The following is a 27,501-nucleotide window of genomic DNA, read 5'->3' as shown; positions in this document are numbered from 1 at the left end:
CAGACCTGCATTAGATTTTTAATTTGAAAATTGGAGAAATTTCACATTCTAATTAAATTATGAAGTTATTTTTGCCCCTTCAGAATGAAAATAGTTTTTTTTGCTATTTATAACTACTTAGGCATTGCTAAGTAGTAATAAATAAATTCCTGCAACTCTGGGCAGAAAGAAGAAATACATACTTGATTTTTCCCAATGTTAACTCCTCAGAGTTTATGTTTGCTTTTTCTTTTTCTTTTCTTTTCTTTTTGTTGATCTTAAGATTTAGTAATATTTTTGATGTTCAGAGATGATAGAATTTAAAATTGTGGATTATTTGAATTATATAGACATATCCATTGTTTGTAGAAATAAACCATTTAAAATACATGGTGTAATTTAGAGCTTTTTGGAATCGTGAAGTTGTTTGGTAGTCTTAATCCTTCTAGGTATGATAGTGTAAGATCAGAACAAAAAGGAAACACACACAGAAAACCCAAACAATCTGCAGTTCCTTTGGAGAGACGCAAAGCAGACAGAGACTTAGTGGAGAGGGGCCTGACTTTGAAAGGTGGATTGCAACAGGTGAGTTGGGAAGTTTCTGGCCTTTTTGAGGACACTTCCTAATTGGAATATGGTTTTGGTTGCCTTGTAGGCTTGAGATTTCAGGAGACAGTTTTGGGGTTGGTCAAGCAGCCAAAAAGTTAGGGGATAAATCCTTGCAGGTGAGAGTTGCAAAGTAGGTGAACTCCAAATTTGTGTAAAAACTTTTCGCAGCTCCTTAGATTCTTAGCAAACAACATATAGTGGGAGGCTTTGTGAGTACAACAGAAAAGCATCAGTGGAAGCAGAAATATTAAGCAGAGATTTTAGCTGCTACACACTACATGGGAGACAGAGTTTACAGCCTGAGTCCAGCTATATTAATAGCCTGCTATTGCAGAAGTCATTCTCTAGAGGATCCTTACAGAATCCAGAGCCTCAGTAACATACTATTTTTAATGTCGAGTACCAAAATCTTAAACCTCTTCGACCTCAGCCACAGCAACTTCTTCCTAGACACATTGCCAAAGGCAAGGGAAGCAAGGGCAAAGATGAACTATTGGGACTTCATCAAGATAAAAAGCTTTTGCAAAGCAAAGGAAACAGTCAACAAAATCACAAGATGACTGAGAGAATGGGAGAAGATATTTGCAAATGACATATCAGATAAAAGCCTAGTATCCAAAATCTATAAAGAACTTATCAAACTCCACACCCAAAGAACAAAGAATCCAATCAAGAAATGGGCAGAAGACATGAACAAACATTTCTGCAAAGAAGACATCCAAACAACCAAAAGACACATGAAAAAGTGCTCAACATCGCTTGGCATCAGGGAAATCTAAATCAAAACCTCAATGAGATACCACCTCACACCAGTCAGAATGGCTAAAATTAATAAGTCAGGAAACAACAGATGTTGGCGAGGATGCAGACAAAAGGGAACCCTCCTACACTGTTGGTGGGAATGCAAGCTGGTGCAGGCACTCCGAAAAACAATATGGAGGTCCCTCAAAAAGTTGAAAATAGACCTACCTTACGATCCAGCAATTGCACTACTGGGTATTCACCCCAAAGATACAAATGTAGTGATCCAAAGGGGTAGGTGCACCCCAATGTTTATAGCAACAATGTCCACAATAGCCAAACTATGGAAAGAGCCAAGGATGTCCATCAACAGATGAATGGATAAAGAAGTGGTATATATATATACAATGGAATATTATGCAGCCATCAGATAAACAAAATCTTGCCATTTGCAATGACGTGGATAGACTAGAGCGTATTATGCTAAGTGAAATAAGTCAAGCAGAGAAAGACATGTATCATATGATCTCACTGATATGAAACTCTTAATCTCAGGAAACAAACTGAGGGCTGCTGGAGTGGTGGGGGATGGGAGGGATGGGGTGGCTGGGTGATAGACATTGGGGAGGGTATGTGCTGTGAATTGTGTAAGACTGATGAATCACAGACCTGTATCTCTGAAACAAATAATACATTATACGTTAAAAAAAAAAAAAAAAGATAGTAGGAAGGGAAAAATGAAGGGGGGAAATCGGAGGGGGAGAAGAACCATGAGTGACTATGGACTCTGAGAAACAAACTGAGGGTTCTAGGAGGGGAGGGGGGTGGGTGGATGGGTTAGCCTGGTGTGGGTATTAAAAAGGGCACATATTGAATGGAGCACTGGGTGTTATATGCAAACAATGAATCATGGAACACTACATCAAAAATAAATAAATAAATAAATAAGGGGGGGAAAAAAAAGAAAGCCATATGCTTGAGCAGTGGTCCCATAAAAGCTCCTGCTTCAATCACCCAGAGGCTTCTCTGCAACACTCCCTCTTAGGTTCTTTCTGTGACAACAGACCACGTGCACACTTACACACACATGAAAGACACACTTACACAATGCACTACCTGCACAGAAATCAAAGGGGTCACACCTGCTAGTGAATATGTTGAAGAGGCTTCAAGGCAGATTTTAAAAAAATAAATAAACAGTATCCCAACATGGTCCTAAGAGAAAAACTGAAGCAACTGATAAAACAGACACAATGATTAAAGAAGGGGTCAGCAAACTGTAGCCCACAGGCCACATTTAGTTGGCTTCCTATTTTTGTAAATAATAAAACCTAACAGGCACGAAAAAAAATAATCACTGCATGTGCAATGAAACAGGAAAACATGACCCATATCAGGAAAAACAAATCAGTCAATGGAAAGTCACCTTGAGGTAACTCAGGTGGTATAATAGCAGACAAGGGCTTTTAAATAGCTATTATAAATAGTCAAGGGCATAAAGGCAAATATACCCATAATAAATTAAGATGCATGGAATACCAGCAGAGAAATAGAAACTTTACAGAGTACCTAATTGGAAATTCTGGAATTGTAAAGTATAATAACAGAGAAAATAAATCACTGGATGGGTTTAAGAGCAGACTGAATAAGACTAAAGGAAAAGTTAGCAAAATTGAAGACACATCAGTAGAAATTATCCAACCAAAAAATAGAGAGAAACACGATTGAAAGAAAATGTTCACAGCCTGAGAGGTCTGTGGGACCATATCAAGTATTCTAACATGTGTAATAGGAGTTTCAAAGGAGAGGACAGACAGAATTGGCAGAAAATATATTTTAAGAAATAATGGCCAAAATCTTCCCAAATTTGATGTAACACCCAAGAATCTCAATGAGTCCCAAAGATAAAAAGAAAGTCAAACCCAGATAAGGGGTAAAACCAAAGATCAAGAGAAAATCATGGAATCAGATGGAGAAGAACAACATATAACATAAAGGGAGAAATGATAAAAATGATGACTGACTTCTCATCAGAAAAAATGAAAACCAAAACCCAAACAAAGAAAACTCAATACAAATAAACCATATCTTTAAAGTGATGAAAGAAAAAAATATGTCAGCCAAAATTCTATGATCAGTGAACTTACCCTTCAAAACTGAAGATGAAATAAAACATTTTAAATTAAAGAAGCTGAGAGAATTAATTACCAACAGAACTACATTGCAAGGAAAGCTACAGGGCATTCCTCAGGCCAAAGGGGAAAAACAGAGACATGAAGACCACTAAAAAAGACAAGTAGGTGGGAAACAAAGGAGATTTTATATGTAGATTTATTTTCTTCTCTTAATTTTATTTGAGATATAGGTCTATTCAAAGCAATAGTCATAACTCTGTTGAGGGCTTTATAGTGGTTGTTGGTATAACTGATATTAGAGCAATAACAAAGGGAGCTAAATGAAATGATACTTTTGCAAGGTTCTTATATTTAATGCAAAGTAGCACAATATTAACTCAGGTGAATTTTTTAAACTAAAGAGACCCATTGTAATTCTTAGAGCATTCACTAAAAATGCAAAGAACCATAGATTAAAAAGCCAATAGAAGGATCAAAATAGAATACTAGAAATATTCAGTTATTTTAAAAGAAGGCAGGAAAAGAGAGAGAAACCAAAAACAGATGAGATAAATGTAAACAAAGAGCAAAATCAGAAACCTAAATATGACCATATCTATGACTACATTAAGTGTAAATGAATAAAACACTACAATTAAAAGGGAGCAATTGTAGGGTTTCATAAAAAAAAGCAGTATGTTGTCTATAAGAGACTCACTTAAAATGCAAAGACACAAATGAATTTAAAGTTAAGAGAATAGAAAAAGGTATATCATGCAAATGCTAATTGTAAGAAGCTGACATTTCTGTATTAAGACCAAAGTAGACTTTAAGTAAAGGAATGTTAGCAGAAGAGACATTTCAATCACAATAAAAGGGTCAGTGCATCTGGATGACATAATTATATTATGTACTGAATTATTATTATGTACATGATTATTAATATGCTTATTAATAATGTATACATAATAATTATGATGTCCTAAAAATAGAATTTCAGAGTAAAGCTCTCAGAACTAAAAGGAGATATAAATCATTGCAGTCATAATAGCAGATGTAATACTCCTTTCTACTGGAATCAGTCATTTTCCAGAACTAGAAAAATCAGTAAAGGTATAGAAGATGTGAATAATACCATCAACAACCTTGATCTAATTGACATTTATAGAATACAGCTCTCAACAACTGCAGAATACATAGTGTTTTCAAGCGTGCATAGAATATTCACCAAGGTTGGTCATCTGTTAGACCATAAAACAAATCGCAAATTTCAAAAGTGTGACATCTTAAAGAATATGTTCTCTGAAAAAAAAGGAATTAAATTAAAATATATGGTTCAACTTGTTCTGAAAATCAGTTTTACATTTTTACAGAGCGAAGATTATGATATTCAGACAGAATTCACTAACGCATTTTAATACTTCTATAAATAAAATTATGATGATTTGAAGTTAGGATTTCAACATAGAAATTTTAGAAGCAGAGGAACACATCAGACTTAGTGCTGAAACTGAAAAGTAAGTTGTCAGTAGAACAAGATAGCTCAACATAGATTCACTGGACAGAAAAGTAGGCTTGATATTGCTCTAAAACGTTATAAGCAGCTAGTGCCAATTAAATCTGTCTACATTAAAAATATATATGATACTCCTACATTTGGATTGAGATATAAAGTGAAAAGTTTTTTGCAAGATAATTTGTCAGTATGTTTCGTAAGTCTTGGAACAGATCCTGTTATGCCACTTTTCAAAAAAATATTGCCTGAAATGTTCTGATTTGTATGACCAAAAATATCCAGTACAGTGTTATTGATATGTTAGTCTTATTATAGAATATTATTTTAGTTTTATTATAGAATATTATTCACACAGGAATAAGCTCATAATATATTGCTAAGCAACACAATCAGAGTATATAAAAAGTATGAGTGGAATGATACCATTCTATAAAAATTACATATTTATAATGTATTAGAAAAATTATGAAAGAATAAATATCAGGTAATTAATAGCATTTTTCCTAGTAATTGTTTTCTTTTGTGCTGTCTCTAATGAAATGTTCTTTAAAAATATGCAATGTTATACTTCTTTGTCAAAACTATGGCCTATTTATGTTCTTAATATCATGACTAACATGCAATGGCTACACATTGTGTTTTAGTGCTCTGTGTATGTCATGTCATTTATTCTTCACAGTGATAAATATTTCCATTGCATAGATGAGCAAAGTGAGACAGAGATGGAGTAATTTGCCCAAGCATATGCAGGTGGCACGTGGTCAGGATGAGATGTGGTCCCAAGAAAACTGACTCCAGAGCTGCTGCTCCTAACTCCTCTGACACAGAAGCCACCCAAATACGTTTCTATCAGCGAGAGGAAAAAAATACTAAAAGAGAAAACTGCTCAATAACAGGATAATATCCTCTCCATAGACCCACTAAGAAAAATCAATGCAAAGTGTTGAGGCTAACGGGCATACCTGTTGGGCTTCAGGTCTGGAAGTATGTGGGAATGGATGGAATTTTGCTACTGTGGGTCACAGGGCCCAAAGATGCTTCAAAGAAGTTGGGGGCAGGAAATTGGGATTACTGTTTGAAAACAGGTCTAGAGCAGAGCTCCCAGGTTGGTGAAAGAAGAGGGAAAAACCTGCCACCTGTGTTGTCAGGGACTCTGCCCTTTGTGAAGCTGTGTATCTAGAAAGGAGAATGATATGGGTCCCACTTTGTCATCAGGAACTGAGCAAGTTGTTCCCTGATTGTATGTTCACAGTGTCACCGCAAAGCAAGAAACCATTCTGACCACTGTAACTCCTGGTTCTGGAGTCAAGACACTTGGGATGTGGAAGAGTGACTAGAAAGAGCTCTACCCAAGGCATGAGCACAGAAGTGAGAGAAATGCACACAACAAAATGAAACATTTCACAGATGAGGCTACAGATCAAAATTTCAAAGTGTATTAAAGACTTCCACTCCTGAGAAAGAGAGCCCAAATGTCAAAAAGACTAGAGACAAAATCAAAATACAGAAAATTTTGAAAATGACTTTAAATATGCTTAGGAATCATCAATGAGAAGTGAAGGAACAGCACCCGTAGCAGGAATAATAAATAAGTCACAAAAGATAGAAGTGTAAAATAACAAGCTGGAAAACTTGGAAATTAAAAAAAATAGTAATTCATATAAAATACAAAAGTGACCAGGTGAATTCTAGACTGGATACATTCACAAGGGAATTAGAAAAGTCAGAGATAGTACTGAAGACTTCACTCAGAATATATCTGCCTGTCTGTCTTTTTCTTATCTCTATATTCATATTCTTTCTAAATATCTATTCTAAAAAGATACAAAGCTATATACCCGAACTTACAAACTTCTAGTTATAAGATAAGTAAGTCCTGGAGGTGAAGAGAACAGCACAATGACTATCGTTAGTCATACTGTATTGCATATTTGAAAGTTGCTAAGAGATTAGATCTTAAAAGTTCTTATCACAAGAAAAAACATTTGTAACTCTGTGAGGGGATGGATGTCAACTAGACTTATTATGGTGATCATTTCACAATACGTACATATATCAAATGACTATATTATACACTTAAAACTAGTTGTATCTCCACAAAATATATCACGAAGAAATACATGTATAAAATTATAAACTTATAAATTTATGGGGCATTAGGTTAAAAGGCTGTAACATAGGTCTAATAGGACTCCAGGAAAAAAGACCTAGAAGGAATGGTGGAGAGGTAATATTAGATGAAGTAATAGCTGAAAAGTTCCCAACATTGATTCAAGATACACATTCTTATATGAAAAATTCCTTTCAAATAAAGAATCAAAAACAGAAAAGAAAGGGAAAGGAAATCCACATTTAGATATATTACAGTGTGACACCGTATTATAAAAGAGCCCACCTGAAAGAAAAGACAGGTTACATAAAAGTCTTTGACGGCAGACATCTCATGTGTAGTAAATCATACCAGAAGACAATGGATAAATATATTCAGGGCCATCCACCTTGAATTCTATACCCAACTAACTTATTATTCATTCAAGAGATTTTTTTTTAAATATTCAGAAATAGGAAGACAGAGTTTACTACTTCCAGGCCTCCCTGAAAAAATTCCTGATAAAGTACTTTAGCAAGGAGAAAAATAAATACGGCAAGAATAGAAAAGTAATAGTAAAACTGATAAAACAATTGAATGTAACAAAATACGCACACTCTTTTTCTTTTGTTCTGAAAGATAAAACAAAAACTGTTCAACACCAGTAATAAGACAGAGGGGGTAGTGAGAGACAGAGAAAGAGAGACACACACATAGATGGATGGAGGGGACTGAGGAGTGAGGGGTACCATTCAGGGGATAATGTGAGCCCTTGTGCTTTTCAGAAGGAGAATAGAGACACCAAATAACTATAGGATCTTGTGAAAAACATTTACAGTCAATTTTCTGAGGTAAATGAAGAAAAGAAGTATAGAAATATAGAAAAGTTTATGAAGCAAGCAGAAATCAGGATTGGAAATAAAGGGAAAAAAGGTAGAATGAAAAAGAATTGCAGTAAAGCTATTTCCAACTATATCCATAATTGCAGGAAATGTTTGTAGATTAAACACCTTTATTACAAGATTTGTGCTAGCAGAGTGAAGTTTTTAAAAAGGTATAGCTGTGTGCTGCTTATATGAAACAAAATTGCACCGAAATATTGAAAATAAAGAATGGAAGTAGATCTCATAACTTTCAAATGTTGGTATAGCAACATTAATACAAGACCACCCCCCCCCCAAAAAAAGTTCATGGCCAAAGTCATTGTTCTGGTTAAAGAGGGAAAATGAATAATTTTGATGAATAAGGAAGCTCTCCATCAAGGTGAGTATACATGTATTTTTAGAATTTGGAATAACTTAGAAGGTAGGGGAATCCATCACACCCCACCCTCCCCAGCACACACCCCTGACACCAAGGCATTTTATGAGGTTTTGTTTTTTTTCCTTTTGAAATCCCTGCTATTTTCATGTTCCATTTCTATGAGTTGAAAGAAGAAGTGATTCTGTTTCCAATTTTATTTTTTATTCTTGCTGCATTTTTTTTCTCTCCTAGTTGTAGGCACAGTAGAGAAAGTGATGAAAAGCATGTACAAGGGAAATGAAAAATGAACAAAATGCAAAAGTGTATTTGCTGAGTTGGAAGAGGTGAGTCATCATGTGAGAAGACAAGGCAGCTAACTGCAAGGTTCATGGCCTCAGAAATGCAAGGATGGAGGCAACCCAGGGGTAAGTGTCTTGGCTTGGGGGAGGGGCATCTATTGGACAGCTGAGAAACCATGTGTAGTAGAAGTCAGCCAGCCAAAGTCACCATCCTCCTTGCAGGAACACTGAGACAGAGAACAGATTCAATGCTGTTAACATGCCCAGGATGGGAAAGGAAAACAAGACTGGGTTAAAAATGGCTTCATTTGGGGGCACCTGGGTGGCTCAGTCTGTTAGGCATTGGATGCTTGATTTAAGCTTGGGTCATGGTCTCCGGGTCGTGAGATCCAGCCAGGAGTGGTGCTGAGACTGCTTCAGATTCTGTCTCTCCCTCTCCCTCTGCCCCTCCCCAACCTCGAGGGGAGTCTCTCTCTCTCTCTCTCTCTCAAAAAAAAAAAAAACACTTAAAGAAAAAGGAGAAGAGATGGCTTCATTTTAAAATTTGGAATGTGGGTGTAAACCTTTTATTTATTTATTTTTTATTTATTTTTTTATTTTTATTTTTTTTAAAGATTTTATTTATCTATTTGAGAGAGAGAGAACGAGAGAGAGCACATGAGAGGGGGGAGGGTCAGAGGGAGAAGCAGACTCCCTGCCGAGCAGGGAGCCCGATGTGGGACTCGATCCAGGGACTCCAGGATCATGACCCGAGCCGAAGGCAGTCGCCCAACCAACTGAGCCACCCAGGCGCCCATGGGTGTAAACCTTTTAGAAAGAGGGTTAGAGAAATCTTTCCAGTGTTGCAAGAAGGATGTGAACTGAAGTCCTTCATGGGGTTTCAGGGGGTTCCGGGCTTCAAGCAAAAGGGACAGGGTTTGGTTGTCAAATAGTATCAAACCCAAAGGCAAAGATACATGGGGGTGACTTAGTAAGTCCTTTCAAATTTAAGTAAGCATCAGATTTGATCTAACGCATCACAGCAGATGTGCACCAGACAGGGAATGATTATTAATATTTGGAAGACATACTTGCTTGCAAAAGTTTAAAAGAAGATAATTCTTGTTTGGCCTCATGTGGGTTTTTGGTCAAGTTGGAGAGTAACTCTAGGTGCCCTAGGAATCCCATCTCTTCCATTCCTGGAATTTATGAACACTCAGTGATTGGAATTGGAGCTCTCCTTTGAATATGTTTTAGGCTTCCTCCTTCGTCCTCAAGTTTCTGTCCAGATCCTTCCAGAAGAACCCCAGATATCTTTTGTGAGTGTGGGTTGGAGGAGAGCTTGTCCACTGGCGGTAATGGAGGCACCATCACCCACATGTAAATACTATTCATGCATCTGCAGGCATTGGCCAGGACACCATTTCCTGAAGCCCAGGTAAAAATATTTCCTTTACTGGAAAACCTTAGAGAGAGAGGAGAAACCCAAAACACAGCTTGCTTTCCACACACCCATTTCATTTGAAATAGTTTTATATTACTGCTAAGCCATGAAAGTGTTTTTGATTGTGTCAGTCTCAATTACTGTGCATTTAATAAAGAAAAATGCGTGCTTTTAAAAAAGCCATGTCACATCTGTGAAGTATTTTTTAATAAAGGTCCCTATTTCTTTCAAAAATTAATGACCCATTTGTTACTGGCAATTATATATAGTTTAATGTAGCTTCTCTTTTGTGTGATAATTATACACATATTTTTATTTTTTTAAAGATTTTATTTATTTGAGAAGGAGAAAGAAAGAGCGTGAGCACACGAGTGGGGGAGGGACACAGGAAGAGGGAATGAGAGAATCTCAAGCCGACTCTGCACTAAGCGTGGAGCCTGACTCGGGGCTTGGTCCCATGATCATGAGATCATGACCTGAGCCAAAATTAAGAGTCGGATGCTTAACCAACCTAGGCACCCAGGCGCCCCTATACATATATTTTTAAAGTACCTTTCTTGGAGGAATAGGAAGAAATTTACTCTTGTCTGGGACAAAACGGGACAGTGCAAATATTTGCTGTAAAATAAGTAAATGCCATTCAAGTGACTTGAGTTTGGGGATTACTGATACAAGTCCTGAGCTCAATAAAGGCCTGGGTAGATACTTTAGGTGGTAAATATATATTTGTATTTTGACCTTATGATCAATTCCCAAACTTTACCAGCTATTTTAGTATATGTTTTTTTTTAGAGGCAGCTGCCTGGGAATAACCCTTTTTATAGCTTTCAGATACTGCAGCATCTAAAAATAGCCTTGTAGCATTACATTAGGTAAGAGAGAGTCCAATATTCTATTGCGTGAGCAATGTGGAATTTTGAATTTTGAATTAAAAAGTAGTTTAAATGGCATTTTAGTTTTAGTGGTGAAATTAAAAGCAAGACACAAATCACAGAAGAGGGACAAACAGATGTTTCTCTGATAGTTGGATTCCTTAGAAAATTGACTATAAATTCAGGAAGATAATTATTAACACTGGATTATATAATCAGTCTGATTTGGCTGGTTATCTACAAAGTCATTAAAAAGTGTCAGAAGAATCAAATGTATATTGTATACCAAGCAGAAACTGCTGTTGGTCCTTATTGAAATCCCTTCTGCATATCTTTTTTTGTATAACTTAATTAGCAAAGTTAAAATTAAGATGAAACTCCAGAGTGTTTAGACGAAACAATTTCTATGAGAGCACACTTCATTAAAACATTTTAATAATGCACCAAACTCCTGGTTATCAAAGAAATCTCTTAAAAACAATCTTTTCCAGTTAATATAATCATTTAATCTAAAATATTTGTGCTGTTCAAGAAAAATCCAAATCCTGCTCCTGCCATGTTATTTATGTCAGGCACCTGTTATATGCTCTGCTAACAATCTTCACTTGCTAGACTTTTTTTTTTTTTTTTTAAAGATTTTATTTATTTATTTGAGAGAGAGAATGAGAGAGAGAGAGCATGAGAGGGGGGAGGGTCAGAGGGAGAAGCAGACTCCCCGCCGAGCAGGGAGCCCGATGTGGGACTCGATCCAGGGACTCCAGGATCATGACCTGAGCCAAAGGCAGTTGCTTAACCAACTGAGCCACCCAGGTGCCCCACTTGCTAGACTTTTTAACAGTGCTGTCACTAGAGTATATTCCACATATGTTTATTGAGTATCTAGTGTATGCTTGACACCATTCTAGGCTCTATGGAAAGAGTAGTGAACAGGACCAAGCACCTATTCTCATGAAGCTCACACTCTGAGGAAGACAGGCAAGAAAACTAATAAATACTATAGATATTTAGATAGTCACAGCGTTGTGCAACTGTCATCAGAATCAATTTTAGAACATTTTCATTAGCCCCAAGAAAAACTCTATATTCTAGCTGTCACCCCCAATTCTCTCATTCCCCACCCCAAGCCCTAGACCACTGGTGATCCACTTCTGTCTCTATAGAATTACCTATAAAATGAAATTTTATTTCATGAAAGTGGAATCATGCTGTATGTAATCATTTGTGACTGGCTTCTTTCACTTAGCATAATGTTTTTAAGGTTTATACCTGTTGTAGAGCATATTGATACTTTTTGTTGATGAACGATATTCCATGAAATAGATTTTATTTATCCATTCATTAGTTGATGGACATTGTGTTGGTTCCATTTTTTGGCTGTTATGAATAATCCTGCTATGAACCTTTATGCACAAGTTTTTGTGTGGACATAGGCTCTCATTTCTACTATGGTAATTCTTTGTTTAGTCTTTTGAGGAGCTACCGGACTGTTTTTCAAAATTCCTGCATCATATTACATTCTCATCTGTGGGGTACGAAGGTTTGTTTTTCCACATTTGTTCCAATACGTTATTATCTGTTTTTTGTTTTTTGTTTTCATTATAACTATGCTAGTGAGTGTGAAGTGGTATCTATCTGGTTGTAGTTCTGACTTGAATTCCCTTGATGACTAATGATGTTGAACATCTTTTAAAGGTGCTTAGTGGTCTTTTATATATATATATTTTTTGACAAGTGTCTACTCAGATCATTTGCCTATTTTTAAATTAAGTTATTTGTCTTTTTGTCATCTACATATAAGTATTCTTTATTTATATACATATATTCTAGATATGGCTCTTAACAAGTATATGATTTGCAAATATTTTCTCCCTCTCAGTGTGTTGTCTTTTTACCATATTTATGGTATCTTTTGAAACACAAAAGTTTTTAATTTTCATGAAGTCCAATTTCTCTATTTTATATTTGGTTGCTTGTGCTTTTTGGTGTCATACATTAGAAACCATTGCCAAATCCAAGGTCACAGAGATTTACTCCTATGTTTTCTTCTACGGGTTTTATAGGTTTAGCTCTTCCCTTTAGGTCTTTGATTCCTTTTGAGAAAATTTACAGATATGATGTGGGATAGGGATAACATGCTATTTTTTGATAGGGCTATTATTTCCCAGGAGGGAATAAACTTAGTTTTGATAAAAGTCGTTTCAGAAAAATAGTGTTAACTTATTAAAAGCTATTTGTGCATATGCCAGGCACTTTTCTGTGAATAGTATAGAAAAGTCTCCAGCTTTCAGTAAATGAATAAATATGACAGAGTTAAGTCATGTAAAAACTATGAAAACTACAGAATGATAAAATGGGATGGACAGGGCTGGATGCTATTTCTATACTGAGTTATCAGAGAAGACCTCTCACATAAGGTGATATTTGAGTAGAGACTTGAAAAAAGTGAGGGAGTAAGCCCTGAATATATGTGGCAGAAAAGCATCTCAGGCAGAAGGAACAGCATGTACAAGGGCCCTAAGGTTGGGAGCATGCCCAAGGAACAGCAAGGAGGATGGTGTCACTAGAAAGAGGAGAGGAGTGATAGGCATGGAGAACTGAAGGGTACTGGTGTGCCAGAGCACTTGAGGCTTCATGGATCATGCTAGAGACATTGGATGTAGCATTGATCAGGACTGGATGACACTGGAGGGTTTTGAGCAGAGAGATTAGGTGATTGGATGATTTATGCTTTACAAGGGTCAGCTTGATGCAGGTTGGAGAACAATTTGAAACCAGCTGAAAAGCAATAATTCAGGCTAGAGAGGATGGAGGCTTGGTTCAAGGTGGTAGTGCTGGAGATGGTCAGATAGTACACATATTTGGCAGATATAACCAACAGACAGGTATTGTGAGAAAAGGAGAGACATTAAGGAACATTGAAGGATTTTGGCTTGGGCAAGTGGAAGTATGAGTTGCCATTACCTACGACAGGGAGTGCAGGATATGCTTAGGAAACAGGTAGAGTTCAACTTGGAGCATATTAAAATTGAATGCCTATTAGACAACCATGTGAAATGAATAGTTTGATACAATTCTGGGTATGAGGAGAAAGGTCTGACCCGAAGGTATAAATTTGAGGGTTTATAGCATAGAGTTAGTGTTTTCAACCTTGGGACTAGATGAGGTCACTTAGGGAGTGAGAAGGAAAGAGGAAGGAGGCATAAGAAATGATCCCAGTGGTCCACTTCTTTTTTTTTTTTAATAATTTTTTTAATTATGTTATGTTAGTCACCCTACAGTACATCATTAGTTTTTGATGTAGTGTTTCATGATTCATTGTATTCATAGAACAACCAGTGCTCATTGCAACATGTGCCCTCCTTAATACCCATCACCTGGTTAACTCATCCTCCCACTCCCCTCCCCTCTAAAACTCTCAGTTTGTTTCCCGGAGTCCATAGTCTCCACTTCTGAGTGGAAGAAGGAAAATGAATTGATAAAGGAGTTCAAGAAGATGTGGCCAGTAATCTAGGAGAACCCAGAGAGGATGGTGCCATGAGTGGAGTAGGTTCAAGAGGCAATTGAGGGAAAAGGAGTAGAGGCAGTCAGATGACAGTAAGTTATTTAGATTCAACAGATAGTGGGCACTTCCTATATTCCAGCAGTTGTTTTAGAATAGCTCAGTGAAGGAAAGAGACCCAAACTTAGCCTGTGTGGGGATGACATTCTACCAGGGGGACACAGACAATAAATGATAAATATGTAAATTACACAGTATGCGAAGATAATTCCTGTACTGGAAAATAGAGTAAGTAAGGAGTGCACATTTTTTACCGGAACAATGGAAAGAATTGAGTATCCTTTACCTAAGATGGGGAGATTGTGGGTAAACATTTGGAGGGAAGAGGTTACTTAATGTCTTTTTTTGCTCAATTACTATCTCTAAAACACTAAAGCAATAAGTTTTCAGGGAATTTCCATTTAGTAAATAACATTTAGCAATAACAGTCCACTGAACTTAACCTTACTTTCACGTTCCTTAAGGTCTTCCAAATTCCGTGATTTTTGACGTTAATGTGGTATTGTCTTGCTCCTACGAAGAAACATGGAGATTTTAATTTTAATAGTAAATCTTGACATCAGTTAGTAAATGTTTTCTATTAACGAAATCATAGAATATATTTTGAATGGCTCTTTTTTTGAGCTCCTCAATTTGGATTCTGAATAAACAGGCATCTACTATGTATTCGTAACTCATGTTTGTGAATGATTAACGCTCTTAAGAAGCAAACACCTTTGGTTTGGGAAAGTCAAATAAGGCTTTTAAATATTTAAGCTCTATGGTTTTCTACTAAATATAAAACTTACGTAACAGAAGAGATCTTGTCTGTCCTATTTTCCACCTAGAACTTTTGGTTCTGTGGTATGTTATATATCGACCCCAGTTATACAGCCATGCATTTATCTGAATTAATAGAAATAAAGCCACTTCCAATGCCTTTCCTTTTTTTCAGCCAAAGTGATTCTGTGGATGAGAAACACATTTGACCTGAAGCTCAAATATCACACTCATTGAAGCATGGCCTGATTCCCCAGGAAGTTGGTTGCTCATTGAGATGTTTTGTCCTTGGGGTTGGTTTATATCTCGATTATAAGCATTATCACGTTGTGTTTCTTCTTTTTTTGTACCATTGAAATGCATTTGTGTTTCAATTATATGCTTGCACTTCTGTTCCCTTGGTGCTATCAGGTGCTCTCAGAGAACAGAGGGGCCCCAGAGTGTTAATGGTTCCTGGTATACAGAAGATGTCCAATAGAGGTCAAAAGAATGAAGTTATACACCAATGAGTAAATGCTTCCATACACTTTTACCATACATAAATGCTGTATCTGAACTCTCTCCTTGAGAAGTTGAAACAGTGACAACCCAAAAGCAGTGTCTCTCCTATTCTTCACTGAAGCCAAATCGCAGATTTTGGGGGGCTACCTAGGGTATTCTTCCATGGCCTGCTAAGTACCTGAGAAACCAAAGAGAGAAGACAGGGTAGAGCAACCAAAGCCCAGGTGCTAAAATTACCAAAACTTGTAGTCCCTTCCCAGAATTACTCTTTTTCATTCTTGCTACAAAACTCAAAGTTTTCTCATTGAATGTCAGCTTGAAGGTGTTATTTTTATAAAGTAAAGGGCTTAGTTTTTCAGATACCATACCTAAACTAATGCATACAAATATGTTATATCCTTTTCTGGCTATTCTAGGCCCCCAAAACATTCTGGGTGGTGGACTAAAGCTATGAAAGCTATTTTCTGGCACTGTAAAGGACAGCCTTTAGGGGGACATGTAGATCTTTATAGACAGCAGCTTGTCTTTACGTGTCACCACCTCCTCTGATGTCACTCACATCATCAGCATTTTGAAGAGTGCCTATTTAGGGCAAGAGAACATGCAGCTACCTGTGTATTTGCAAGGGGCACGAGGCTAATACAAAAAATCCCACTGGTTTAGGATTTCTCCATTGCTTTGTGGGAACCAGAGAATTCTGTAGTAGCCATAGTTAAGGGTCACTTTAGCAATTGGAAACAATGATCAAGCAGCAAATTGTTGGCAGGGGAAATCCAGACAGAAGGTAGCTTAAATTGATCGCTTCTGTGGAGGCCAAGGGAATTTGAAACAGAATTTGCCTGGGATTTTGCTTGGCCAAATCACCTTTACAAAAGAACTGCGATGCCCAAACAATGCCCATACCCCAGATCACATGCAGAAAGCTGGAACCAAGAATTCCTAAATGAATGAAAATTATTCTACAGGGATGAAATGACCATTTTCACAAAAAAGGCTTCTCCAATTTATTGTCTCGATTTGCTCTAAAAGTTATCATTATTCTCCAACTATTCAAGGAATTCATTATCTGGTGTTATCAGGTGCTAATCAACTTCAGAAGATCTTACATACGATTTACATGAGTTTAAACTTTGATGGTAATTGCCTACGACCTCTTTCATTAAACTCACTGGACACAGACACCAATCCAACCCAGATTAAAGATGGATGGATCCACCTGGATATACATCTTTGTCCTGAAAAGATGCAGATGACATTGGAGACTGTCATAGTATAGTACTGGCATCTTCTGGATACCAAGAGCCCTCACAAAGCCCATGCCTCTCTGCAGGTGCTCCTCCATGGCATGCCTTGACCTTACCCCTTCTCAGTACTTACTGTGCTCTGCTGGATTGCAATTGTCAGGGATATAACTTTCTCTTCAGACTCTTCCCAGTACCTAGTTCATCATAAAAGCACAACACATACTTAATGAAAAAAAATGAGATTTTAAAAAAAACCCACCAGAAACCTCTGAGCATTTTTGCCTTTTAAAGAAGACAGTCTTGGTGTCAAAGAGAAACTAAAGCCTGATTTTGTGTTACAAAGACATGAGCTCGAACCAGCTCTGTTACTTACTACTCTTGCATCTTTAGGAAGTCACTTCTGTTCTAGAAGACCCAGTTTGTGCATCTGTAGAATAAAGGTGATGATACTTTTCTTGTAAGGCATCTGCTATGGCCACAGGTTTACTATCATGTGATGGAGTCAGTAGAGTATTTGGAACATTCTCGGTAATAGTAGAATTATTTATCATGTCCGCATATATATGGGATAAATGTTCATTGGGAATGCAGCTGGGGCAATGCCAGTTCCTTTTTCCCTATGCAGTCTCATCATACCTTTGTTGAGTCGCCATGACTGAGCTCCAGACTCCGCACAGTTATCCCCTCAACTTCCTACGGGCACACACACTGGTTAAGGGGAAAGCAATGTGCATACATCATACCCAGACCCTTCCAATGGATACTTCCAGGTATGCTGACCAAAAGAGGAGTCTTTGTGGTCTGTCTTTAGTTGATGTTAACTAATTAAATGTTATTAAATGGTATGTACTTGGGTTTCATGAAAACAATAAATCAGGGAAGAGAGGACTAGGGTAGAAAATGTAAAGGTTTCAATGCTGTGTTGGTGTGCTTCTCAGTATTCATTAACAGGAATCTTTAACAGTTCCTATTAAAGGGATAATAGCTATTTCTAATAAGTTTAGCATCATTTTCAAAGTGCCAAGTAGATTATTTTATTTTATTTAGAAAAGGATATTTTGTCTTTAGAATATGAAGGTGCTGTTGACTTTTATAGGTGACGATAGTAAGGTCGTCCTTACTGCTGAGCAAGGAGTCCAATGTAGGGCTTGATCCCAGGAGCCGGGGATCATGATCTGAGCCAAAGGCAGACACTTAACTCACCAAGCCACTCAGGCGCCCCTGACAATGGTATGTTAAAACAACAATAAAAGTAATACTATTTGAGAGCTTATAGTGGGCAGATATGGTGAGAGGCATGGTATGCATACCATTTGATGTAGATGTTATTCCCCAGTGATGTTTGAGAAGATTTCAGATGCCAAGAAGAAACTACCCAATCCTTGTGTTTCCATAGGGAGAAGGAAGTGCTTGTTTCACTTTCCAGAAGAGAAAAATACAGAAGAAAGTTTTCCAGTTTATATCTGTCCTAACTTCACTCCTTTCTGGTTGGGTAGGAGTGGCTTTACGTGAACAGTGAGTTTGAGAAAATGAGCTGAGCATGATGGGTTCCACATAACCTGCTCTCTTGGATGCACCTGTTCACGAAGTAAATGCATTTAGGTCTGTGCTTGACTTTTGGTAAGATTAGAATAACAGGTTTTGCCCATGTAGGACCATGATCAGATGGTAAAATGACCAAACTGGAGAGGGTGGTACATACCTAAACCAAATTCTTCAAACAGTTTTGGTAGTAATATAGCTGATACTTTCATTTTGTTTTCTGTCATGTCTTAATTCTTAATGCGTTCCAAACCAGGGGGAAAAAGGAGGTAGCATTTTTATTTGCCATCTCGAACTCTCAAGCCAAAATTTTCAAGGGAAAATCAAACACTGAATAACCACCTTGGCATAAGAACACATTCAATGAATCCATAGAGAGACGTGTAGCACTTGTTCAAGAATGAGACAAGTAATTTGGAGCAGGCTCAAGGAAATGAAATTTATGAAGATTTGGTCTTCAGAATGCTTTCCTTTTGAAGACAGAGAAGAGGTAGATCTGAGTAATATGGTGTTGCCAAAGCTTTGCCTGAGTTTAAATGCTCTTTGAATTCACACACACACACAAACAAAAAAGCAATCATTACTTGTAAAGCACACATCATTCCCATAGGAGAACAAAATGTGACTTTTGTTAACAGACTCCTACCATTCACCTTCTAACCTGATCTCACATTTATTCTAGAACATCATTTCATTCTGGATGACAATAGCTTCTCTTACCATTTCAAAGTAGAATTTGTAAACTATCTGTAAAATAAAAATATTCAGGTCATCAACATATTTATTTTTTTAATCTTAAAATGTTTTTTATTATGTTATGTTAATCACAATACATTACATCATTAGTTTTTGATGTAGTGTTACATGATTCATTATTTGTGTATAACACCCAGTGCTCCATGCAGAACGTGCCCTCTTTAATACCCATCACCAGGCTAACCCATCCTCCCATCCTCCTCCCCTCTAGAACCCTCAGTTTGTTTTTCAGAGTCCATCATCTCTCATGGTTCATCTCCCCTCCGATTTTCCCCCCTTCCTTCTTCCCCTCCTGCTATCTTCTTCTTCTTCTTTTTTTTTAAGATATAATGCATTATTTGTTTCAGAGGTACAGATCTGTGATTCAACAGTCTTGCACAATTCACAGCGTTCACCATAACACATACCCTCCCAATGTCTATCACTCAGCCACCCCATCCCTCCCACCCCCCACCACTCCAGCAACCGTCAGTTTGTTCCCTGAGATTAAGAATTCCTCATATCAGTGAGGTCATATGATATATGTCTTTCTCTGATTGACTTATTTCGCTCAGCATAACACTCTCCAGTTGCATCCATGTCGTTGCAAATGACAAGATTTCATTCCTTTTGATGGCTGCATAATATTCCATTGTATATATATACCACTTCTTCTTTATCCATTCATCTGTCGCTGGACATCTTGGCTCTTTCCACAGTTTGGCTATTGTGGACATTGCTGCTATAAACAATGGGGTGCATGTACCCGTTCGGATCCCTACATTTGTATCTTTGGGGTAAATACCCAATAGTGCAATTGCTGGATCGTATGGTAGCTCTATTTTCAGCTTTTTGAAGAACCTCCATACTGTTTTCCAGAGTGCCTGCACCAGCTTGCATTCCCACCAACAGGGTAGGAGGGTTCCCCTTTCTCCGCATCCCCGCCAACATCTGTCATTTCCTGACTTGTTAATTTTAGCCATTCTGACTGATGTGAGGTGGTATCTCATTGAGGTTTTGATTTGGATTTCCCTGATGCCGAGCAATGTTGAGCGCTTTTTCATGTGTCTGTTGGCCATTTGGATGTCTTCTTTGGAAAAATGTCTGTTCATGTCTTCTGCCCATTTCTTGATTGGATTCTTTGTTCTTTGGGTGTTGAGTTTGATGAGTTCTTTATAGATTCTGGATACTAGCCCTTTATCTGATATGTCATTTGCAAATATCTTCTCCCATTCTGTCGGTTGTCTTTTGGTTTTGTTGACTGTTTCTTTTGCTGTGCAAAAGCTTTTTATCTTGATGAGGTCCCAATAGTTCATTTTTGCCCTTGCTTCCCTTGCCTTTGGCGATGTTTCTAGGAAGAAGTTGCTTCGGCTGAGGTCGAAGAGGTTGCTGCCTGTGTTCTCCTTTCAGATTTTGATGGACTCCTGTCTCACATTGAGGTCTTTCAACCATTTGGAGTCTATTTTTGTGTGTGGTGTAAGGAAATGGTCCAGTTTCATTCTTCTGCATGTGGCTGTCCAATTTTCATAACACCATTTGTTGAAGAGACTGTCTCTTTTCCATTGGACATTCTTTCCTGCTTTGTTGAAGATGAGTTGACCATAGAGTTGAGGGTCCATTTCTGGGCTCTCTATTCTGTTCCATTGATCTATGTGTCTGTTTTTGTGCCAGTACCATACTGTCTTGATGATGACAGCTTTGTAATAGAGCTGGAAGTCCGGAATTGTGATGCCGCCAGCTTTGCTTTTCTTTTTCAACATTCCTCTGGCTATTCGGGGTCTTTTCTGGTTCCATACAGATTTTAGGATTATTTGTTCCATTTCTTTGGAAAAAGTGGATGGTATTTTGATGGGGATTGCATTGAATGTGTAGATAGCTCTAGGTAGCATTTACATCCTCACAATATTTGTTCTTCCACTCCATGAGCATGGAACATTTTTCCATTTCTTTGTGTCTTCCTCAATTTCTTTCATGAGGATTTTATAGTTTTCTGAGTACAGATCCTTTGCCTCTTTGGTTAGATTTATTCCTAGGTATCTTATGGTTTGGGGTGCAGTTGTTAACATGATTGACTCCTTAATTTCTCTTTCTTCTGTCTTGTTGTTGGTGTATAGGAATGCCACGGATTTCTGTGCATTCATTTTATATCCTGCCACTTTACTGAATTCCTGTATGAGTTCTAGCAGTTTTGGGGTGGAGTCTTTTGGGTTTTCCACATAAAGTATTATATCATCTGCAAAGAGTGAGAGTTTGACTTCTTCCTTGCCGATTTGGATGCCTTTGATTTCTTTTTGTTGTCTGATTGCTGTGGCCAGGACTTCTAATACTATGTTGAATAGCAGTGGTGATAGTGGACATCCCTGCCGCGTTCCTGACCTTAGGGGGAAAGCGCTCATTTTTTCCCCATTGAGAATGATATTCTGGTCATCAACATATTTAAATAAAATGGAGGAAAGTAAATACTATACAAGTTTTTTTATCATATACCTATTGTTCATCTTAACAATAAGATTGTATCCTGTGTCCTTCAGATACAAATGTTTCACTTATCTGAGTGACACACAGAAGAACCCAAATTATGCATTTGGGGGAAAAATGAATTGAAATCTAATCCTCCTCCAGCCCTGTGACACATACACATTTTCTGAAAATTTCACAGTAATATTAATAAAGAGACACATTGTTTTATTTGTAGGAGCATAGTGCTCTTTAGAAACTCATACAGGTAAGACTGTTTTACAGGTGAATATTCCCAGTTACTCCTAGGAGGCAACAATGCACCAGTATCACTAACTCTGGGTACTCCAGTCACTTCAATCTCTTCTCTGAGTTATATCCAAGTTTTTATGGGATAAAACCACTGGACCCCAAGACGGAGTATAGCCAACTAGACCCATGCTTCCTGGCAATGAGACATTGTGCAGAATTTTCCCCTTTTCTCTGAGACTATAAAAGGAAGGTCAGATTAAGTCTGAGAGCACAAGGAAAGTTCCTTGGGAAGTAAACTTTTCTATACAGTAGTGAAAAGTACCAGTTGGAGGAGTCAAAGAGATAGCCCTCTCACCCCAAAGTCAATAGGAAATTCAAGTCCATTGACATGGTTATTGGCAGAGGGAGATCCTGGATGATTGACATAAATTGCTATCTTATAAGGACTGTAAAGAAATGTCATTTCCAAAATTAAATAGCTCAAGTCTCTGTGGCCAGGGAGGGGTGGCGGGGGGGGGGGCGCCCAGCAGGGGGCTCGCTTGGCATTTAGCTCAGTTACACCAATGCACTGAAGATACATGTCTGCAAAAGGAAAAGAAAGAACAAGAAAGGGGGAAAGGGATTCCATTGCTTAGAAAACCAAAACCTCACTACACTCAAACCAGACAGAAAGAAGGACAAGCCCTGTTTGCGCCTTGCTTGGCTTTGTATCATATTGTCATTTCTAAATAAAGGAAAGAGTAGAGAAATCTTTCTGGTGAATCATCTGATGTGACAAGAACGCAAAGCAGGGGCAGTGATTACCTGGGCTTGCAACATTCTCTGAGAAGGAAAGAGGAAGGTAATGCAGAAAGTTCACTCTCTGATGAAAAACATCTCAGCATACCATTTGCCAACTTTTCATCCTGTCTTACAAGGTATTAAGGAAAAGCAAAACAAGGGCAGCTTTCAGAGGTGGAATTTGGCAACTGCAGAGTCAGTGTTAATGGCCTTACACGTGAACTTTGTTCTTTGTTTGCACGTTAATTACATTGTGTCAACAGAAGAAATTTCTGCCGGAGAAAATATAATGGCGACCCATTGATGATAGTCTGAATCTGTGTCTTTGAAGAGTGAGAAATGCTGTAACAAATTGCTAACATTTAGAGTCAGGGAAGGAAGGTTTTAGAAAATGAGATGGGTACTTAAAATATCTCGAAGTAAGTGTTGATTGCTGAAAGGAAGAAAGAATTCCATTAGAAAGTGTGCTTTGCTTTGGTCCCATTTGCTTGCTTTGTTTGTTGATTTCAGATCATTGGAATAATTCTGCAGATATTCAGGGGAGTCAAACAGCGATATACTGTTTATATAGGAGTAGTTCTGTCCTTCTGGTTAGTACTATGTATCGCTAGAGACAGTTGTCCCAACTAGCAGTTCCAAAGACCTAATCTCAACATCTCTCCATCTTGCCTAGACCGACACTCTTCAAAGCTGTTAGCTAAAGTTTCCAGTTACCTCCTTCTGTGTAGCAAATCATTCCAGAACTCAGTCCTTAAGAATAACCATTTTACTATACTCGAAGATTCTGTGGGTCAGGAATTCAGTGTGTGTACAACTGGTGCTTGTCTCTGCTTCATATTGTCTGGGTCTCAGCAGGGAGGACTTGAAACTTGTTTTATCTTTGTTTTTGTTTTGCTTATAATTCCTCGTAAGTTTGAAGGATATTTTACATTTGATTTTTTTAAAAAAGATTTATTTATTTATTTGAGAGAGTGAAAGAGATGGGGGGGAGGGACAGAGAAAGAGAGAGAGAGAGAAACTTAAGCAGGCTCCACACCCGGCATGGAGTCCATGCAGGGTTCAGTCTCGCAACCCTGAGATCATGACCTGAGCCGAAATCAAGAGTTGGCCACTTAACCGGCTGAGCCACCCAGGCGCCCCTCACATTTGATTTTATGTAAAAGGATGGCAAAATATATTTTGGCCATTTTGTTTTAAAGTTTAAAAGTAGGATTAATTGAATATTACAAAATTTTAAGTGTGATGATGGAAGATTTGCCATCCTTTCTGAGATTTAGAATCCAAGTGTTACACATTAAAAGTACTGACATGACTTTGGGAACATATGTGCAGAGAAACTTGCTGTGTTCTTGAACTCATGGCCTCTCTATCTGGCTAGTGAGAAGACTGTGGAAGGCTTTCGTTTTAAAGAATTAAAAAAGATATCATCTGAAAAAGCTGCATAGTGTAGGACTCTGACTATGTAACATTTGGAAAAGGCAAAAGTTATTTTAGATCTGTGGCTGTCAGGGGTTGGGAAGAAGGAGGGTGCCCAGATGTTTAGGGGCATGAAACCACCCTGTATGATGCTATAATGATACATGTTCCTATACATGCAATTATGTGTATAATATATATGTATTATAGATATACATACATGCATGTGTAATATACATACAGCATACATTTATCCAAATCCACACAATGTACAACAGCGAGAGTCAACCCCAGTGTGAACTATGGACTCTGGGTGTTACTGAGACAGGTTCATTGATTGTAACAAATGTACCTCTCTGGTGGGAGATGCTGATAGTGGGGGGAGGCTGTGCAAGTGTGGGGACGGGGGAACATGAGCACTCTCTGCTCAACTTTGCAGTGAACCTAAAAGGACTCTAAAATACGAAGTTTGTGTTTGTTTGTTTTTAAAGTCGCATGAGGTAAATCTGCTTTAATATATAATTTGGAAAACAAAACTTTGGTATTTAACCGCAAGAGCTTTATTTGAAAACAACATGCTATCCAAGTAAGGGTCCGGTTAGTGAAAACAGTCCAGCAAGTGTACCTCTGTTTAGAAGAGACTGAAAACTCGTCAGAGGAAAGACAATCAATCCGCTCTCCAGGTGCACTGTTCAAGGGGTGAACATAATAAAGTACCAGCAGATATGACCGGCTGCCAAGAAAAGTTGGACTATAGCCGTTCATGTTAAGAGGTGCTCACGTTTAAAGCAAGCTGCGCAATTATTCAGTTTGACTTGAGCTGGACGGGCTCCATTTGAAGCCTTGGTTTGGGGCATCCCGCCTTTCACAGACAGAACAAATTAGAGGGAGCTCTGAAGGGAACATCAGAAATGATAAAAGGTTTAGAAAATGTGACCCATGAGAAAAGGTTAAGAGAACTGGACACATTCAATCTACAGAAAAGAAGACCTGAGGGAGACATAATAAGTATTTTACTCCTACATAAAGGGATATTATAAAGAGGATGGGGACCAATTATTCTCATTAGTCAATGGGGACAAAACAAGAAGTAATAGGCTTACACTGCAGCAGGGCGGACTTAGGTTAAATATCAGGATGAGCTTTCACACTATCAGAAGTTAGAGAAGATGAGGGAGGATTTGTGTAGGCTCGTCTTGCTGAGAAATGGCTGAGTTTGAATTTAATGTGTGATTAATGGGGATGGGTTTGGGATTTTCAAATCAAGTCCTCTCTGGGCTATAAAGCTTGGTGTGTCATTTAATCTTCTCTCCCCCTACGTCATAGATTTGGGGTTCTATGCGAATGAGAACATATATATATATGTCTAAGGGTTTCCCATTCTGCATCTTTACATTATATCGTCAAGAGAAGGAACCCTATTCTTAAATTAGCGTCAAAATACATTTATTACATCTGTTATTAGAGATTGTGCAGTGTACTACTTCATAATTCGTGAAATGTACAACTTCCATCAACCTTTGAAATGTTTTACAGAAACATAACACTCAATAATGTCTAAACAAGTATGTGACAAGAACACTGAAACATGCTTTCTATAAGGAATAAAATCGTATTGCTCGTAGGTTCTCTTTCTCTTTCTCTCTCTCTCTGTCATTTCCTGGTTTCAATCAGGCTTTAGAAAGCCTTTGGCACCTGAACCAAGGAACGTACAACCCCAAACACTCACCCCCTACTGTGGCTTATTGGAATTTTATCTGCCTAAAGATTGGGCAAGTTTACCTCATTATTTCTCCACTCTCTTATTGGTCACAAAGTTTGTAGCCCTTGATACATCTTTTCATGGAGCCATTAAGTGAAACAGCCAGTAATGAGTATCTTCATAATGACTCATTTAGTTCCTTCCACTGGAAGGGACGCATATTACTTCTGCAACACTTCACCTACTCCATTCAAGAAACCAGCAGCCCTGGTTAGTTGCCATTACAAACTTAACTTCTCTTGAAATCACTGGTGCTACAAAATGTTCTTTTAACCTCCCATAATCTTGAGTTTTTAGATATGCCATATCTTGTCTATTATGAAATCAGGGAAATGGTTTAAGAAATCCCTGTGGTTTGCATACATTTGTATTTATCCCAAACTCTTTCAACTGCCAATTGTTCATTAAAACAAAGTAAATTGGAATCATTCATAGGAAATAAAAACCCTTTAACACTACACCATGTCGATCTTACCAGGATATCTTTGTGAAAATAATGTACTTTAAAAGAATTCTGAATTTCTAAATTGATTGTTTAAAGACAGGCTTCTGTTTATTCGGAAGTATGCTTACATTTCCTGATAAATAGAGCCTAAATTACCACTCAGGCCCGGAAGATGGCCAAGACCATTTCACCATCACTGAGCACAAGTTATTCTGTAGAGAAGTATTTTTGAGTGAACACAATCCAGGAAATACACTTTAAAAAATTCAAAGTTGTATTTCTTGGCTTTGTATATTTTTAATCGATATTAATGAATGATGGGTTTTGTATTCTTAAAAGAAGCCTGTCATTAGATTATTTCACTAGGTAATCACTAAGGGTTAATAATTTAACATTCTAACTGTATTTGAAATTCTGAGACCAAAATCAGGAGATGTTTGAATTTTTTAAAAGAACATTTTAGGCAGTCAACAGAAATTACTCTGGGAATTACAAATTAAATAAAATTTTTCTAATTTCTGATTTATACATTTAACCAATTCCAAATCCTTTATACCTTTTCAGAATTATAACCACGGTCTCCCTCTTGTTCTCACGGACTCCAAATTCACCTTCTAAATTGCAAATTGAGCATCCACGTTCCCTGTTTAAGAACCCTCTTGACTCTGCATTGTTTACCCAGAAAAGCCCAAACTCTTGCAGCATCTCACTCTTGTCAACCTTGATTTTTTGAGCATTAGCTCTTTTTTTTTCCCTTTGATTCTACAAACATAAAAGTTTACTGCATACACTTGGAAAATATCAAAAACATAAAGATTAAAACAAAAAACCAACCAAAGTTCATACCGAACAACTTTCAATCCAATAAATACATCTGTCTTTTTGGTGTCCATCATTTACCTGTAATGATTTCTGCCTGAAATGCCTTCCTCCTACTCAGCCTCTTTGCGACAGACTTTTGCACCTTTTAAGATTCAGGTAACAGTTCGGTAATGCTTTCTATGGCCCCCAACCCCGGATGTAAAATCTCATCTGTTGTCATTATTTGTTTTAAATACTTGTTACTCCTTCCCTTAGGGTGGTGAGCTACTGTAAGGCAGGCGTGGTCACGCATTTTTATATCCTTGGCACTTAGCATCACGCCTCCGTCAAGTAGGTTCAGTGA

Source organism: Neomonachus schauinslandi, chromosome 10 (assembly GCF_002201575.2).
Source record: "Neomonachus schauinslandi chromosome 10, ASM220157v2, whole genome shotgun sequence".
NCBI classification, from domain to species: Eukaryota; Metazoa; Chordata; class Mammalia; order Carnivora; family Phocidae; genus Neomonachus; species Neomonachus schauinslandi.
This window is presented reverse-complemented; position numbering follows the sequence as displayed.